General features: G+C 35.7%; 1 long non-coding RNA gene across 1 annotated transcript; it reads right to left on the bottom strand.

The window, feature by feature from the left end:
• Positions 1 to 1,100: 1,100 nt before the first annotated feature.
• LOC138361115 (uncharacterized) lies at positions 1,101 to 8,635 on the bottom strand. The gene is made up of 3 exons (XR_011226798.1): positions 8,546 to 8,635; positions 7,744 to 7,850; positions 1,101 to 1,620 (listed from the first exon to the last, which is right to left on the bottom strand). It is a non-coding gene; the product is annotated as an uncharacterized lncRNA (long non-coding RNA).
• Positions 8,636 to 17,985: the final 9,350 nt, after the last annotated feature.

Here is a 17,985-nt window from a genome sequence, read left to right as displayed (position 1 = left end):
AGACTATATCTATAACAGAATATAAAAGTAAAAATTTAAAAATCTATAAAAATCTATATATGCAATATGTGAACACAATAGATTTTGTGATCAAGCAGCCTGTGATTCATGTCATGCTGAGATCAGTCTGACGTTACAAGCAGTTATTGTTACTTAAAACTAAAACAAGTAAAATTTTCCGAGTATACATATAACACTATAGTTTTTCTATGACTAATAAAAAAAATCTATTAATCAAAAGTTTAGGACTAATTAACTAAAAATAAAAATCTACAAGTGAATGTAAACACAGTCAAGTATAATATTCATGTAGAAAGAGAAAGAAAAAGAGAGAGAGAAGGAAAGAAAGAGAAAGAAGGAAAGAAAGAGAAAGAAAGAAAGGGAGAAAGAGAGAGAGAAAGAAAAGAAAAAAGTCATGTATAATATTCATATTAGCACCATGCAATATAACTTAGATTAAGTAAAAATCTCAGACATTTTTAAATCAAATGAAATATGAGAGCCAGAGAGAGAGACCCAGAGCCAGAGAGAGAGCGCCACAGAGCCAGAGAAATAGAGCCAGAGAGAGAGAGCGTGAGCCAGAGAGAGAGAGTCAGAGCCAGAGAGAGAGAGAGAGAGCCAGAGAGAGCGAGAGCCAGAGAGAGCGAGAGAGCCAGAGAGAGAGAGAGAGAGAGCCAGAGAGAGAGAGACAGACAGAGAGAAAGAGACAGACAGAGAGAAAGAGAGAGCCAGAGAGAGAGAGAGAGCCAGAGAGAGAGAGAGAGCCAGAGAGAGAGAGAGAGAGCCAGAGAGAGAGAGAGAGAGCCAGAGAGAGAGAGAGCCAGAGAGAGAGAGAGAGAGAGCCAGAGAGAGAGAGCCAGAGAGAGAGAGAGAGAGAGAGAGAGAGAGAGCCAGAGAGAGAGAGAGAGAGAGCGAGAGCCAGAGAGAGAGAGAGAGCCAGAGAGAGAGAGAGAGCCAGAGAGAGAGAGCGAGAGAGAGAGCCAGAGAGAGAGAGCGAGAGAGAGAGAGAGAGAGAGCCAGAGAGAGAGAGAGAGAGCAAGAGAGCCAGAGAGCCAGAGAGAGAGAGAGAGAGAGAGAGAGAGAGAGAGAGAGAGAGAGAGAGAGAGAGAGAGAGAGAGAGAGAGAGAGAGAGAGAGAGAAAGAGAGAGACAGACAGACAGAGACAAAGACACACACACAACAAAAGAGGAGACAGAACAAAATTAAGGCAAGGAGAGAGAAGACAGAACAGAAACAACAGAGAGAGGAGAGAAATGAGAAATCATTGAAGAGAAGGGGAAGAGAAACACAAGATAAGAAAAAGATACAAGAAAAATATACAAGATAAAAATGACATAAATGAATACCACAAATATAAAAAGTAAAGGAAGAGAGAAGCTAGAAGAGACAGGAAACGAGAGGTGTTAGAAGAGAGGAGGAAAGGAGAGATTAAAAGACAAGAAAAACAGGAGAGAAACGTAAAAGAAATAAAAAAAGGGACATTTGTGAGGAGAGAAAATAAAGAGACCAGAGAAGACCATATATCAAGAGTGTGAGGATAAAGACTTATATATTTTCTTAGTAGACATCCTCTGGCTCTTGTTGCCCCTCTTGTATACGAATTGTACTTGCAAGTTTTCCCTGAAAAGATATTAACAAAATTAATATTTAATTATTTATTTATATAAATTACACACACACAAACTTCATATATATATATATATATATATATATATATATATATATATATATATATATATATATATATATATATATATATATATATATATATATATATATATATATATATGTCGTACCTAATAGCCAGAACGCACTTCTCAGCCTAATATGCAAGGCCTGATTTGCCTTATAAGCCAAGTTTTCCTGAATTAATATATTTTCTCTAATTTTTTTCTTATGAAATGATAAAGCTACCCATTTCATTATGTATGGGGTCATTTTTTTTAATTGGAGTTAAAATTAACGTAAATATATGACCAAACCTAACCAACCCTACCTAACCTAACCTAACCTATCTTTATAGGTTAGGTTAGGTTAGGTAGCCGAAAAAGTTAGGTTAGGTTAGGTTAGGTAGGTTAGGTAGTCGAAAAACAATTAATTCATGAAAACTTGGCTTATTAGGCAAATCGGGCCTTGCATAGTAGGCTGAAAAGTGCGTTCTGGCTACTAGGTACGACATATATATATATATATATATATATATATATATATATATATATATATATATATATATATATATATATATATATATGTCGTACCTAATAGCCAGAACGCACTTCTCAGCCTACTATTCAAGGCCCGATTTGCCTAATAAGCCAAGTTTTCATGAATTAATGTTTTTTCGTCTACCTAACCTAACCTAACCTAGCTTTTTTTGGCTACCTAACCTAACCTTACCTATAAATATAGGTTAGGTTAGGTTAGGTAGGGTTGGTTAGGTTCGGTCATATATCTACGTTAATTTTAACTCCAATAAAAAAAAATTGACCTCATACATAGAGAAAAGGGTTGCTTTATCATTTCATAAGAAAAAAATTATAGTAAATATATTAATTCAGGAAAACTTGGCTTATTAGGCAAATCGGGCCTTGAATAGTAGGCTGAGAAGTGAGTTCTGGCTACTAGGTACGACATATATATATATATATATATATATATATATATATATATATATATATATATATATATATATATATATATATATATATAACAATGTCAGACCACGGAGGAAAAATGAAACAGGAATTTCCTTAAGTACTTTCGTATATTAAATACATCTTCACATCTTCAGAAGGTCAACACTCTTAATCACGTGTTTATTTTCGTGATATATATATATATATATATATATATATATATATATATATATATATATATATATATATATATATATATATTATATATATATATTATATATATATATATATTATATATATATATATATATATATATATATATATATATATATATATTATATATATATATTATATATATATATATATATATATATATATATATATATATATATATATATATATATATATATATATATATATATATATATATATATATATATATATATATATATATATATAATTTCGTAAACCTCACCCTGTAAACATTCATGTTTCTTCATGTTAAACAAGCTACAAGGATGAGGGAAGGGGATGTTCCCTCCATGCTGGATATTACATTTACCAGGAAAGAGAAAGATATATTTATCATTCAGTACCTCCCTCCTTTGATACCTCCCTTTTCCTCCTTTCAGTACCTCCCTCCTTTTACCCAAGTGACATGGTCACTTGGGTAAAAGTGACCATGTCTTTTTGGGAATAAAGTATGCAATGCATTATAATCTGGAAGAAAATGAGCTTGAAGCAGTTGAAAAACCTGACTTGTGGAGAGGTCATTATGGGGAACTCAGATATTTCCTTAAGGAATTTGACAAACACTTGCTGTTAGGACATGAAGTAAATGAGATGTATGTCAAGTTTTGTGAAATATATGATAATGCCCGAAACTATCATGCCCGAAACGCTTTGCGTAATAGTGGCTTTAGGCATTGTTTGTACTAGCTATACCTATAAGTTAAACAATCCTTGTAAATATTTATTGTATGTATGTACCTTACCTAAATAAAATTGTATTGTATAATGGCACAACAAAATTTATACTAAAGCAGAGATGCAGAACTAGGAAAAGGGGAAAAATTGCCCAAACATACAAGCAATACAAAGATGCGAGAAACAACAATAGCAGTAAGGAGAGGGGCAGAAAGACTATGACTTTCAGTCATATTCAACAACACAAATATACACACACACACACATTATTGGAAAAATTGGAATTGGAATATTGGAAAAAATAATTAAAACTAAATGGGTAGAACACCTGGAGAGAAATTATATAATTTCAGACAGACAGTATGGTTTTCGATTTGGAAGATCCTGTGTATCGAATTTACTCAGTTTCTATGATCGAGCAACAGATATATTACAGGAAAGAGATGGTTGGGTTGACTGCATCTATCTGGACCTAAAAAAGGCATTCGACAGAGTTCCACATAGAGAGGTTGTTCTGGAAACTGGAAAATATTGGAGGGGTGACAGGTAAGCTTCTAACATGGATGAAAAATTTTCTGACTGATAGGAAAATGAGGGCAGTAATCAGAGGCAATGTATCGGACTGGAGAAATGTCACAAGTGGAGTACCACAGGGTTCAGTTCTTGCACCAGTGATGTTTATTGTCTACATAAATGATCTACCAGTTGGTATACAGAATTACATGAACATGTTTGCTGATGATGCTAAGATAATAGGAAGGATAAGAAATTTAGATGATTGTCATGCCCTTCAAGAAAACCTGGATAAAATAAGTATATGGAGCACCACTTGGCAAATGGAATTTAATGTTAATAAATGCCATGTTATGGAATGTGGAACAGGAGAACATAGACCCCACACAACCTATACATTATGTGAGAAATCTTTAAAGAATTCTGATAAAGAAAGAGATCTAGGGGTGGTTCTAGATAGAAAACTATCACCTGAGGACCACATAAAGAATATTGTGCGAGGAGCCTATGCTACGCTTTCTAACTTTAGAATTGCGTTTAAATACATGGATGGTGATATACTAAAGAAATTGTTCATGACTTTTGTTACGCCAAAGCTAGAATATGCAGCTGTTGTGTGGTGCCCAACAACAGAAGTTGGCCCATATCTTAAGAAGCACATCAACAAACTGGAAAAGGTGCAAAGACATGCTACTAAGTGGCTCCCAGAACTGAAGGGCAAGAGCTACGAGGAGAGGTTAGAGGCATTAAATATGCCAAAACTAAAAGACAGAAGAAAGAGGTGATATGATCACTACATACAAAATAGTAACAGGAATTGATAAAATCGACAGGGAAGATTTCCTGAGACCTGGAACTTCAAGAACAGGAGGTCATAGATTGAAACTAGCTTAACACAGATGCTAAAGAAATATAAGAAAATACACTTTCGCAAATAGAGTGGTAGACGGTTGGAACAAGTTAGGTGAGAAGGTGGTGGAGGCCAAGACTCTCAGTAGTTTCATAGCGTTATATGACAAAGAGTGCTGGGAAGACGGTCTCATCCTGTAACTACACTTGGGTAATTACACACACACACTATATATATATATATATATATATATATATATATATATATATATATATATATATATATATAAATATATATATATATATATATATATATATATATATATATATATATATATATATATATATATATATATATATATATTAGGCTTATTAGGCAAATCGGGCCTTGCATAGTAGGCTGAAAAGTGCGTTCTGGCTACTAGGTACATATATATTATATATATATATATATATATATATATATATATATATATATATATATATATATATATATATATATATATATATATATATATATATATATTATATATATATATATATATATATATATATATATATATATATATATATATATATATATATATATATGTCGTACCTAGTAGCCAGAACGCACTTCTCAGCCTACTATGCAAGGCCCGATTTGCCTAATAAGCCAAGTTTTCCTGAATTAATATATTTTCTCTAATTTTTTTCTTATGAAATGATAAAGCTACCCATTTCATTATGTATGAGGTCAATTTTTTTTTATTGGAGTTAAAATTAACGTAGATATATGATCGAACCTAACCAACCCTACCTAACCTAACCTAACCTATCTTTATAGGTTAGGTTAGGTTAGGTAGCCGAAAAAGTTAGGTTAGGTTAGGTTAGGTAGGTTAGGTAGACGAAAAACAATTAATTCATGAAAACTTGGCTTATTAGGCAAATCTGGCCTTGCATAGTAGGCATAGAAGTGAGTTCTGGCTACTAGGTACGACATATATATATATATATATATATATATATATATATATATATATATATATATATATATATATATATGTCGTACCTAGTAGCCAGAACGCACTTTTCAGCCTACTATGCAAGGCCCGATTTGCCTAATAAGCCAAGTTTTCATGAATTAATATATTTTCTCTATTTTTTTCTTATGAAATGATAAAGCTATCCATTTCATTATGTATGAGGTCAATTCTTTTTTTATTGGAGTTAAAATTAATATAGATATATGACCGAACCTAACCAACCCTACCTAACCTATCTTTATAGGTTAGGTTAGGTAGCTGAAAATGTTAGGTTAGGTAGTCGAAAAAACATTAATTCATGAAAACTTGGCTTATTAGGCAAATCGGGCCTTGCATAGTAGGCTGAGATGTGTGTTCTGGCTACTAGGTACGACACATTATATATATATATATATATATATATATATATATATATATATATATATATATATATATATATATATATATATATATATATATATATATATATATATATATTCTGGTTTAGGGCTTCTATCCCTCTAACTATTTTCTTAGCATCAGGGCTTAATTGGAATAGGAGTTCTCCAAAACTCATTTTCGTACTTTTAAGGTGAAGAAAAGAAGTGATTTACTATAGAGTGTATTACACTTATTTGTATAATTTGCACGACGTTTCGAACCTCCATGGTTCATTCTCAAGTGAACAGATCTTACAATACTAGTTGATTTTATACCCGCATTAGGTCAGGTGATAATACAATGAAGGTGAAAAACATGGGGGGATACATAAGGGATAAACATAGGGGCTGCAGAAGGCTTATTGGCCCATACGAGGCATCTCCTATCTAAACACAAAGATTAATCCAGTGTAATTGGCCTGTTATGTTGGACATTGTCTTCTGTGTTGGCATCGATATGTTCTTGTCTTGTCCTTACTCTCATGGTGGGTAGAGTAAATAGTTCCGTGATTTGGGTGTTCATGGTAGGTCGCTCTATTCTTATGTGAATTGCTCTATTCTTATGTGAATTATATATATATATTCAATTCAGTCGGCAATTCACATAAGAATAGAGCGACCTACCATGCTCTATTCTTATGTGAATTATATATATATATTCAATTCAGTCGGCAATTCACATAAGAATAGAGCGACCTACCATGAACACCCAAATCACGGAACTATTTACTCTACCCACCATGAGAGTAAGGACAAGACAAGAACATATCGATGCCAACACAGAAGACAATGTCCAACATAACAGGCCAATTACACTGGATTAATCTTTGTGTTTAGATAGGAGATGCCTCGTATGGGCCAATAAGCCTTCTGCAGCCCCCATGTTTATCCCTTATGTATCCCCCCATGTTTTTCACCTTCATTGTATTATCACCTGACCTAATGCGGGTATAAAATCAACTAGTATTGTAAGATCTGTTCACTTGAGAATGAACCATGGAGGTTCGAAACGTCGTGCAAATTATACAAATAAGTGTAATACACTCTATAGTAAATCACTTCTTTTCTTCACCTTAAAAGTACGAAAATGAGTTTTGGAGAACTCCTATTCCAATTAAGCCCTGATGCTAAGAAAATAGTTAGAGGGATAGAAGCCCTAAACCAGAAAATAATAAATACAGAATATGCGGTCATATTCAATGAAACATGTTTGAAAGAAAACCTGCTGCCAGTATACACCAATATATATATATATATATATATATATATATATATATATATATATATATATATATATATATATATATATATATATATATATCGGACAATTAGTAAAAAAAAAAAAAAAAAAAAAAAAAAATTAAATTATTTTACCTTGTACCTAGATCCACCAGGCCTGTTTGGTGCATGTTTCAGTACTTCAGAAATCTGGAAGGTCACATCCTCCTCCTCAACTTGTGGATGTGCATTGATAGATGATTCTGTAAAATTAAGTTATTTATATAATAATAAATTCAGTATAACAATAATATTCTGTAAAATTAAAAGTAATTTATACATCAATCAGATAAAACTCTCCAGAGATGGTGATACACAACATATAAAGGACAAGTTTCAGAACAAAATATGCATTTAGAAATAAGGTTTTGTACATGTAGGTAGCACATGAGAAAATAAGTGGAAGGTGATCAAGTTTATATTAACATGTTAATGGCTTTGTTAAAGCTTTGCAAGAATGAAAAAATATTAATAATATAATATCACCTACCAATTAATTGTACATCATTTATAAGTCAATTATTTGCATTATTATTATTCAATACTAATGATATAAAATGCATTTTGTAATCTACTATTTATGCAAGTATTAAGCACAGGATCATGAAATAAACTGCAAAATACTGTCATGGATAAACCAATTAAGTTTACATTTTCCTATAGCTAAGTCAGTCAGTTCTATTAGCAGCAGAGAACAATTATGCCCAACCTCTATTAAATGAAACAATCTTAAGAGCAAGTGATAGAAATATAATCATTTATGCTTGGGAAAATATTATGGAATGGTTCCAAATATGAAAAATATTAAGTTTTTTGGTTAAAATTTTTTAACTTAAAATTTAAATTTTTAAGTGAATTTTAAACTTTAAAAAAATTATTTAATTTTTTGGTTACTTACTTAAAATAACATTATATAGTTCTTGTTTTTGTAGAAATGCCAATTTCTTCTTTTGCCCTTCCAGACTGTATAGTGACCACAGGCCGTTTGTGGCCTGTGGTCACTATATATATATATATATATATATATATATATATATATATATATATATATATATATATATATATATATATATATATATATATATATATATATATATATATATATATATATATATATTTATATATATATATATATATATATATATATATATATATATATATATATATATATATATATATATATATATATATATATATATATATATATATATATAGGAAGGGAGTACCACCTCTAGGTGGAAGAAGGGGGACCCATAGCTTCGGAGGAAACCACACATAACGCATTAGAGGGAATGTTTAGATCCCCTCCAATACAGTTTCTGTGTGCTTTTCTCCTACCACCCCCTTCCTTAAATATTTTTTGTGCTTTATTATGCATTTGATAATATATATATATATAAGTAGTATAATATATAAGTATAATATATATATAAGTATATATATATATATATATATATATATATATATATATATATATATATATATATATATATATATATTATATATATATGTATGTATGCCATATACATATATATGCTATGTTGTATGCTACAACTTGGCTGATAATAAAGCCATTCACAACTGCAGGCCTAATAAAAAAAGGAGGTGGCATAGCAATATCTTACAAAGATACCTTCATCTGCAATAGTGTCATTAGTAATAGAGACGACTATTGTGAATATACCTTTGCCAAGTTCTCCAGTAAATCCCTTAAATCCTCCTTGACTATAAGTGCCATCTATAGATTTCCCAATACCAACACAGCTTCATTCTCAGATAACGTAAGGAATCTTATCATAAATAACAATCTCAACAAAAATCAAACCAACTTAGTGGTTTGTAATGGTGAACAAAACATGCAGATACTGTACTTATATATAACCTGTGAATAGTGTGTAATAACAGCAAAACTATTTGTTTATTGTTTTATGACCATAATAATTGAATCACTAATATGATTCACTAACATATAATCCTAATAATAATCACTAATATATAATCCATTGAGCATGCTGCATCTCTTTCAGTCTCTTTGCTATTTGAACAAGAGGGTTTTTAATTGATCGAACCATATTCTTAAAGTAAAATAAATGAGATGTATTCCATATTTTGCAAAATATACGATGAAGGCACACAAACATTCATACCAAAACTGAAGGGCAGGATTTATGAGGAGACATTAGAGGCATTAAATATTCCAAAACTAGAAGACAGAAGGAAAAGAGGAGATATGGCTGAAGTATGTTGACCAGACCACACACTAGAAATTGAAGGGCGACGACGTTTCGGTCCGTCCTGGACCATTCTCAAGTCGATTGTGAGAATCGACTTGAGAATGGTCCAGGACGGACCGAAACGTCGTCGTCCCTTCAATTTCTAGTGTGTGGTCTGGTCAACATACCAAATATACTACACAAATATATATACTACACATACACAATACTAGGATGCACAATAAACTACCCTACACAGGCTGAGTATGGTGTGTACAATAAATGATTAGCTAAAAGATAAGAATGAGTTTGTATAAATGGGGTTAAATCAGAGTGGGAAAATGTAAGTGGAGTTCCTCAAAACTCTGTCCTGGGACCTCTGTAATTCATAATATATACAAATAATTTAGACTCAGGTTTGATCAGCAATATTTGAAAATTTCCAGATGATACAAAAGGGATTTTTTTCTGGATTCAGGATTATTTTTTTTATGGCTGAAAACATGTTTTCAGCAATAAAAGAAATACAGTATTGCTGGAACAACCGTCGACACCTTCAAGAGAAAACCTGAACATCTTCAAGAAGTGCTGGACAAACAAGGCTGTGGTGGATATGTGGGCCTGAGGGGCCTGTCCAAGCAACAGCCTGTTGGACCAAGCACTCACATGTCAAGCCTGGCCTTGGAAGGGCTTGGTGAGTAGAACAACTACCAGAACCCTATAATGCATGTATCAAGCAGATAACTAGGTTGTAGAGGATAGATAACATAGTGATTATAAGAAAACTAAAAACTCACTGGAAGCAATATAAATTACAAGAGTTGATACTCAACTTCTTTCCATTGTACCTCCCGTGTGTCAGCTTATCACTCTACTGCTAATATCACGGTACTGCAGAATATCTGTCTCTACATTGCCAAGGTGTCCAGGCAGTGAGCACCACATAATGCAGTGCAGTCCTGTAAGAATAAGCACAGTAAGTATGGGCATGGAGGGGGTGCAGCAGTGGCTTGTGAAGGGCTGGAGAGTAAATGGACAAAGCAGACAGATAAGATGGCAATATATAAGGGGAAAAAATTAAAAAGCTAGGATATAAAACTAATTGAGATCAAAAGCATAAATTACTAAAGTAGGGGAAAAAATAACAAATGACTTCATAAAAAAATTATCCAATTGCCAACAGCAACCTGGTAGTACGAGTAAGTCTAAGAAACAAAAAAAATTTAAATGCTGTTATCTGCAATGAAACAATACATACTATTGCACGTACCGGAACATTGATGAATGTAAAAAATAGAGAACTATTTGCTGAATGTCCCATAAATGGATTTAAACTATTTTACACAAAGAGGGGGGAGAAGCCATGTATGTTAGGGAATATTTGAAATGTAGTCTCGAAAAGTACACAACTGTGATAGGAAAATTAGGTCACATGGAGGAGTGGGTCTGTATACTATGGAAGACCTTGTATGCTCGGAGCTCCTTAACATTACAAATGAGGTGGTAGAGGTATTGGGATTAAAAATAGAGAAAATAAATTTAGTGATTATTCTAATATACAAACCGCCAGATGCAACGGCCGAGGAATTCACAGAACAGATAAACAAAATGGAGAACTCGATACCTCATATTATCTTCCTAGGTGACTTCAACTTGCCTAGTCTAAGATGGAGAATAGCAAACAATAATATTATACCAGGAAATTTATCGAGACCTAACCACTCAGCTTCCTGGCAATACGTTAGTAATGAATAAATATGATATATTTACTCATTATAATGTTGGTGCTGAATGTACAACACGAAAAAACATAATTTTAATCTGAAAAAGTATCTTTTTATAAAGAAATTAGACGAAAATAAAGAGCTGGTGACGCCAAATCAAGTCGACGATCCAAGCGTCGGTTAGGTTAAGTTAGGTCAACCTAACCTAACATATTATATTTATTCATTACTAACGTATTGCCAGGAAGCTTTGTGAAGCTTGTGTAGCTTGTGGTAGCTTGTGGTAATTAGACGGACCCTCATTTTAACAGAAACTTGGCTAAGTAAAGACTATACCCAACTCTACAACTTAGCTGGTTATAAAGGCATTCATAATTGCAGGCCTAGTAAAAAACGAGGTGTTATACCAAAACAGATGCAGAACTAGGAAACAGGATTTCTTCAACAGAAATTTTGAAATTGTTCACAATTTTTGTTAGACCAAAGTTGGAGTATGCAGCAGTTGTATGGTGCCCATATCTTAGAAAGCATATCAACAAACTGGAAACGGTGCAGAGATATGCCACTAAGTGGCATTAACTAAATGCCATTAAATATGCCAAATATACTACATAAATATACATACTACACATGCACAATAATTGTCCAGGGCCATCAACACACCTCCAGGGCCACCAACACACCTCCAGGGCCATCAACACACCTCCAGCTAGGGCCACCAACACACCTCCAGGGCCATCAACACGCCTCCAGGGCCATCAACACAACACCACCATCAACACACCTCCAGCCAGGGCCACCAACACACCTCCAGCTAGGGCCACCAACACACCTCCAGGGCCACCACCACACCTCCAGGGCCATCAACACACCTCCAGCTAGGGCCACCAACACACCTCCAGGGCCACCAACACACCTCCAGGGTCATCAACACACCTCCAGCTAGGGCCACCAACACACCTCCAGGGCCACCAACACACCTCCAGGACCACCAACACACCTCCAGGGCCATCAACACACCTCCAGCTAGGGCCACCAACACACCTCCAGGGCCACCAACACACCTCCAGGGCCACCAACACACCTCCAGGGCCATCAACACACCTCCAGCTAGGGCCACCAACACACCTCCAGGGCCATCAACACGCCTCCAGGGCCATCAACACAACACCACCATCAACACACCTCCAGCCAGGGCCATCAACACAACACCACCATCAACACACCATCCAGCCTACCACCACAAGCTTATATATATACTACACATGTCTAAGAGCAAATAAAAGAAAACAGTTACCTTAACTATTGAAGATGCAGCAGGATTTTGTGGATAAGCCAGCAGCAGTCCCTCTCGACACGGTTTTAAAATGGCAGCGACTACCACAACATGCAATGAGCCTAAAGAATGTCCAGCGCTAGCATTATCTAAACGCTATTATATATTATCAAGCAATACGGAAATCTAAAATAAAAAAAATGATACAAATAATTGTATTAAATATTTATTTGCAATTACAATACCTCGGGAATATATTTTTGCGTTAGCAAAACATATTAAGTTCGTATTTAGTTTAACTCATTTAAATTCTTTACAAATAATAACCTGATTTTACCTGATGGCCACTAACATTAATGTTTTATGTTGATACATTTCATACCCTTATTATTTCAATTTCTTTCTTTATTATGCACCCCATACCCATCCCGTGGGCGGTGGTGTAAAGGATTACAGAGGCACATAATGGGTTCAGGAACTGAACTCTCTAGTTTGTTTAGCTAAGCAAATAACAATTTTTGACGCTAGTTACAAAATTATTAATGTTATATATACACGTACACACTCTCATACATACATGTACATATATATATATACGTATACATATATACAAACACATACATATTTATAATCACCCACACAAATACACACATCAATAATCTCTGTGTCACTTATTTTATACATGTTCTTGTAGAACATTCTATTGCGAACACATTGGGCGCTGCCCAATAAACTCGCCCCTCGGGGCAAAATTATTTTTTTTTTTTTAATCTTGGTGGAACATAAAATGGCCGCCTGTGTTTATGCTGTCGTCAGATGGCGCTGTGACGTCACAGATGAGGGAAGCACGTACTGTGCATTAATGCCTCGATCCCTCGTTATTTATTTATTTTATTTATTTATATATATACAAGAACGTACATTGGGGGTTAAGAGACAACATAGAGCTAAAGTTAGAATTATAATCTTGTAAAACCACTAGCTTGCATATAGCGTTTCGGGCAAGTCCTTAAACTAATCTTTGAGCAAATTCTTAAACAAAGTTTTAGAGAAATAATTAAATGTAAAATTGATAAAAAGTGTTTAACAGGTACATTACAGCTTTACTTTACAAGTACAGATGATTTTAAGTAGGATAATTACAGTAAAATTGTCAAAAATTTTTTTACAGGTACGATGCAAGAATTTTCGACACAAAAGCAGATCAGAACAATACACAATAATGAACAAGGAATCCTAAGTACAATTAGGAAAACATCTCAGGGTTATACATTGGATTACTGAAGCACAATATGAGGATCATTACAAATAGTAATGCAGTAGAATATGCACTCATATTCTATTATTAAGTTAATATTAAGTTCCTTCCTCATGTTAAGTATCTTTGTGGTACGAGGGACATCCAAGGATTATCTTCAAGGCTTCGTTCTGCAAGTTTTCAAGCCCTTTAAGCTTTCTTTCAGTCATCAAGGCAAGCAGAGATGCAACATAATCCACTAAAGATCTGATGTATGCAAGGTACATCATTTTGACAATTGTGACATTGGCACCATAGCCTGAGTGATAACCTGCAACATCTCCAAGAGGGCTTATGGAGCCTCTCATTATACTGACGACAGAGTCTGAATACAACAGGACAATACAAGACCAAGGTATTTGAATCTGTTAACATAGTCAAGCTGGGAGCCATCATACAGTTGCATCCCGCTGGGGATGCCAATTATGTTACGGCCCTCTCGGGACGCAACGGGGTTCTTACTCTGATGTAGTTAGAGGAAGATATATATCCGGCCCCAAGCCAGTAGAGGCTATCAAGGGATGCGATCCGTGACGCAAGTAACTTAAAGGGAGTAGGGAAAGAAAGGTAAGAACTTAATATAATATAATATAACCATCACCATTTAAATATATAAAAGTAAAACGTACACAAGGGGGGGGGGGGGGTATTAACACTTTACAAAGGGGATCAACACTGTAGTCTTCTGCTGGAGACTATGGATCCTCGAAGCTAGGTGCTGAGTCCGCGGTGCTTTCTTCGTGGCCTCAAGACGTGTCCTCGGAGAACGCCGAGCCTACCCTGGCCACAGGTCAGCCACAACACAGGTCCACTGGGGGCACCGTCGTGGAGGCCGTCAACCACACGTCCAGCAGGTCTGCTGGCAGGTACAGAGCCACCAAGGCTGGTACGGCCACTCCACGAACGATATAAGGGGTACGCCCTAGACAGGAGTCTCGTGTGATATCACCAATCACCCTCCTGTCCTCAATACCCCAGTGGATTATCGTCTCCGACCGTCGGTCCCGGGTAAATCCTTCCACTGCCACTCCACTGGCAGGCTTAACACACCACAGTGTTCTTCCGGGGGGACGACGTCACGACAGCTGCAGCAAACTTCACTGTATGGAGACTGGCTGCCTCGGGTAGACTGACTCCACCTTCAACACAGTGGTCCCAGGTCGGCTCTGTAAGCAGACACGTCATTAATAACCGGGACACTAATACACCACACTCACAGGCTCAGATACAAACGCCCGACATATCCACTCCATAGATGGCGCTGTCTTCGGAGCACCACCTCACCAGAGGTCAGGAGCGGCGGTGTTGAGCGCTGAACCAGACTGGAAACTGGTCCTCGAGGCCAGTACACGCTGTCCTCACTAGGTGTCGTCGCTCGTTTGGCGGGGGTTTCGGGAGCTGACCCACAGATGGCGTGTTTGTCACTGCTCCAGGCTCGGACGATGGATCCGGGTTCGTAACACTTGCGAACAGCTTCTCCCTGCCTGGGTGGACACCCGTTTAGTATCTTTGTTTCCTCTGCTGAGATATGACTAAACCTAAGTCCTGACATATAAGACTAATACAGAGTTAAGAGTGTTCTGCATGTTAGCATAACAAGTAGCAAGAGGTAATCGTGATTAACAGTATCAAAGGCCTTTCTCAGGTCAATGAAGAGTCCAATTGGAAACTCATTTTTGTCAAGGGCAGAGTAAATTATATCAAGGAGACTAATAATTGCATCGTTGGTACTCTTTTGAGAGCGAAAGCCAAACTGACAGGGGCTAAGAATGTCGAATTTTACGAGATAGGAGTAGAGCTGTTTGTAGATAATTTTTTCAAATATTTTTGATAGTATGGGTAGGTTCGATATTGGTCTGTAGTTGTTTATGTCTGACGGATTACCTCCTTTATGAACTGGCGTTACTCATGCGTTTTTAAGGATATCAGGGAAGGTATGACACTCAAGGGATTTGTTGAACAGCAGAGCTATAGGTGGCACAAGGGCATGGGAGGCGCTCTTGTATACAATGGATGGGATTTCACTGATGTTACCAGCTTTGGTTTTTAGTGAGTGTATGATGGACACAACATCTGTCGGGCTGACTGGTGAAAGGAGAAGAGAGTTTGGATAGCTGCCTGAGAGATATGTGTTGATATGTGTCTGAGTCTGTGGGATTTTATTGCAAGGTTAGCACCAATCGATGAAAAGAAGCTATTAAATTCATTCGCCATTTCTAAGTCAGATGACAGTGTAAGGCCATCCTTAGAGAGTGTTATCTGGTTGTGGGAGTGTTGTTTAGTTCCCAGGATATTAGAGATGGTATTCCATGTGCTTTTCATGTTGCCTTTTGCTTCTTTGAATCTAGTCTCATAGTATGAAAGTTTTACTTTTCTTATGATACTGGTAAGCCCTGATGAGTACCTTTTAACTACTTCCATTGGAATTAGGCCACTCCTAAATTTCTTTTCGTATTCATGTTTTTTGTTGATTAATTTAATTATGCCACTTGTGAGCCACGGGTTATTTTTTCTTTTATCAGTTACTTGTTTGGTAAGGAGGGGACAGTGAGTGTTGTAGAGGCTTAGAGTTTTGGAGAGAAAGAGGTTAGTTGATGAGTTTATATCCTGTGAATTATTAAATTCAGATTCCCAGTTAATATTGTGAAGTGCATTAGAGAGATTGCCTAAAGCTGATTCACTATATGTAGCCTGAATGAAAGTTTTTTGGTTTCTGGTGGTGATGTGTCAATGTTTGCTATGAGGAAAGTAGGATAGTGGTCAGTTGTTCTGTCATAAATTACCCCAGATGTAAGGGGAGCTGTTATATTAGTCCATAGGTGATCCAGGGTAGTGGCAGATGTTTGAGTGACTCGGGTGGGCTTGGTGATTGTGGGGATTAGCATACAGGAGTGCATGCTGTTACGGAAATAGTCAACTTGAGGGTTGTTTTCAACATTCAATAAAGAAATTCTGGAGGGCTTCTGTGCAAGGGTTAGGATGAGCTAGCCTAAGCATTTTTATACCAATTTGACAGTTATTTTCAGTAACACGATAAACAACGCTCGGAATATTAAGTTCCTTTCTCATATTAAGTATCTTTGTGGTACGAAGGCACCCAAGGATTATCCTCAAGGCTTCGTTCTGCAATTTTTCAAGCCCTCCAAGCTTTCTTTCAGGAAGCCTTAAAGTTAGTTTAGTTCATTTATTATGCACCCCATACCCATCTTGTGGGCGGTAGTGGAAAGGGTTGCAGAGGCACATAATGGGCTCAGGGACCACAATTCATTTAGCTAAGCAAGTTACAATCTTGATGATCTAGTTACAAAATTCAGTATAAGTCGTCACATCAACAATGGGTTCGAGATCGATCACAAGTACAGTTTCTAAATTAAGTAACTGACATATGTGGAGAGCTAGTGTTGCAATTGATATGTTTGTCCTGCACACCGCCCCCCATCCAGTGGGCAGCGGTGGATAGGTTACAATCACTTTGTTACTACTTACAGTTAGCAAACTGGGGATATTTGGCTAAAATTTCTGGTACCAGATCATTTTGAATGAAATATTGACACATCGTTGGTACATTGGTTATAGAATTGTCTCTGAATTCACTATCACATAGTGACGGAGGGTGTGCGAATAATTTTGTTGACAGTTAACATTTGGTCAGGTCTACATCGGCAGATAATGAGAATTCCCAGAAATACTTGTAACCGAGTCTAAGCCGAGCAGTAGTAACATCTAGAAGTCTGCTGATTTTATTGGATGAACAATAGATGTGTCGCTCTTGCATAATAGTATTGAACGAAAGTTAATCTCCCCAAACACTTTCGCGTTTTGGGCAAG

The sequence above is a fragment of the Procambarus clarkii genome, unplaced genomic scaffold (assembly GCF_040958095.1).
Source record: "Procambarus clarkii isolate CNS0578487 unplaced genomic scaffold, FALCON_Pclarkii_2.0 HiC_scaffold_181, whole genome shotgun sequence".
In the NCBI taxonomy this organism is placed as follows: domain Eukaryota; kingdom Metazoa; phylum Arthropoda; class Malacostraca; order Decapoda; family Cambaridae; genus Procambarus; species Procambarus clarkii.
Note: the sequence above shows the minus strand (reverse complement) of the source record. Positions and strands in the feature narration are given on the sequence as shown.